The sequence below is a fragment of the Zea mays genome, chromosome 6 (assembly GCF_902167145.1).
Source record: "Zea mays cultivar B73 chromosome 6, Zm-B73-REFERENCE-NAM-5.0, whole genome shotgun sequence".
Lineage (NCBI taxonomy): Eukaryota > Viridiplantae > Streptophyta > Magnoliopsida > Poales > Poaceae > Zea > Zea mays.
The window spans coordinates 145,662,790-145,664,938 of record NC_050101.1 but is presented as its reverse complement, the minus strand read 5'-3'; the positions used below and the strand labels follow the sequence as shown (position 1 = coordinate 145,664,938).

The 2,149-nt window shown below is 41.5% G+C and overlaps 1 long non-coding RNA gene across 1 annotated transcript; it reads right to left on the bottom strand.

Moving 5' to 3' along the window:
• Positions 1-1,064: 1,064 nt before the first annotated feature.
• On the bottom strand, positions 1,065-1,444 carry LOC103630168 (uncharacterized). The gene is made up of 2 exons (XR_554893.2): positions 1,338-1,444; positions 1,065-1,254 (listed from the first exon to the last, which is right to left on the bottom strand). It is a non-coding gene; the product is annotated as an uncharacterized lncRNA (long non-coding RNA).
• Between the last annotated feature and the right edge of the window lie 705 nt (positions 1,445-2,149).

Sequence of the window (2,149 nt, the reverse complement as noted above, 5' to 3'; positions counted from 1 at the left end):
GCAAGGTCTCGAACGGCACCGGCTTCGGAGGCACCTGCCCTCTCGCTTCTCCGTGCGCGCAGAGTCACGAGATGGAAACACCCTCACTCGGCGGCTGGATTGTGATTCTGAAAGTGTTCTCGCGTGTACCGAGTGACAGGGGTGCTCCTCTATTTAACCTCTCGCAGAGGGAAGCTGAAGGAGAAAGGTCACCGAGTCACGCCATGAGTCGGCAGCTGAAGGAGAAGGGTCACTCGGCTAGCTTACGCCACGCCCGGCCCCGCCGGCGGCGGCGGCGGCGGCGCGCGCGCGCGTGTGGCACGCCCTTGTCCATTTCTTGACTTCTCAAGTTAAGTGGAATAAATCCCACCATATAAGTCAAGGCAAAAGACCCTTGGACTTCCAATGTGGTACTATTGGTATTCTCCACCATTACACACCATAGAGTTTATTTAATAAATGGGCCAAGCCCATAAAAGATCCAACAATGAGAGTATGTGCTTGTGATCGGCATCACCTATATAACTTGGTGATCAAAAGTTTAATAGTTACATTATAGAGAGCTTGTTCATTGTAGTATGACTGTAATCAAAAAACGAACGGCTTGCGGACGGCCGGATGTAATTACATTATAAATGATCGTGGCTGGAGTGGTGAAGAATTGGCCCCTAGACACCACTTGGCTCTAGCGTGAATCGAGGGTGAGCGACAACTTCTTACGAATCGGCCCTATAGACACCACTAGGTGAGTGCCCGTGCGTTGCGACGGGAGTAAAAAAAATTGTATGAAACATAAAAACGGAACGACAACAATCACTATGATAATGCAAAATCCATTACAAATTATTTGTGTGATATTAATAATGTTTACCACACGGATTATGCATATCATATATGGCTAGTAGTTTCGCCTTCTACATATTTCATGATTAGTGAAGTGATGTACATCAATCACTCTACATCTCATATTTAAATCTTGTTGAAATAAAGCCTGAGTACACGGCAACAGTCACAGAACCACATCTCTGTAAACATTATAAGCGCTGGCTTGTCCTCGTCTCCGTACACGGCAACGGTCACAGAAGTGACAGAACCACATCTCTGTAAGTAAGCAAGATGAAAAAGCGTGATGTTCATGTTGTTAAACAATACATAAGTAGCTGTTAATATTCATTTACACTGTAAACTCTAAAGTAACTTGCCCTTGCGAAGTCTTCCTCACAGGATTTTTTTCATTATATATCCAATCACCAGAAAAGATGAGTCACATAGTTCCTACATCAAAGAGGGAGACACTCCAAATCAATGCACTCTGTAATTACAGTAAGTGTTTAAGAAGAAAGCAAGGGCAAACTTACCCTTTTTATTAGAGTAGCCAAGGTGAGAAGCAACTGCTGAAGCCTTTGAACATTTAAAACACCAGGAACCTCTATGCTACATTCATTAGCTGGACCAGTGAAGTGTAAAAGGAAATAGAGGGAACTTGTAAGCATATTTATTTATTTATTTTGTGAGTGCCTATTATGATCTTTTTTTACTAAAATATACAGCTGTTAAATATTAGAACAACATTATTTTCACAGCAATTTCATAAGGGCGCATAGGGTTGACATAAATTAGGATTACATTGAAGAAATAAGGAATCTACGATGACGATGCAAAATAAACATAGTAGTTCCCACTAACATTAATTATTAAGGCTTGTCAAAAGTAAACGGGTAGCAAACAAAATAAACAACTACATTCAGAAGATATATCATCAAAATTTCATGCTTATCATTCTGGTCATGAAATCATGTCTAGCACAAAAATACCTGGGTTCTGAGAGAGCGGGTTGTCAACAACAAGGTTGGATGATCTGTCCTCCTCCTTTGGAAGATGCGGGTCTACCATAAGGCGGCGCCTCAAACTAACATACCTACAAGAAACCAGAAACACCTAGATCAGTTGAAAGAACCCTTGGCCCAATCATATAAAGATGACAAGTTGACAACTTCAGCAACCAGCCGTTCAGCGGCAATTTGTCTCATCGAAATTCATAGCCACGTGAACAATAAAATAACCTTTAACCAGATATGCAAATTTCCAACGAGTTGTTTCTTGATACTGTAATACGATTGGAAGCATTAACTCTTAATTATTGCAATGTTTCCTTGGCAAAAGACAATTT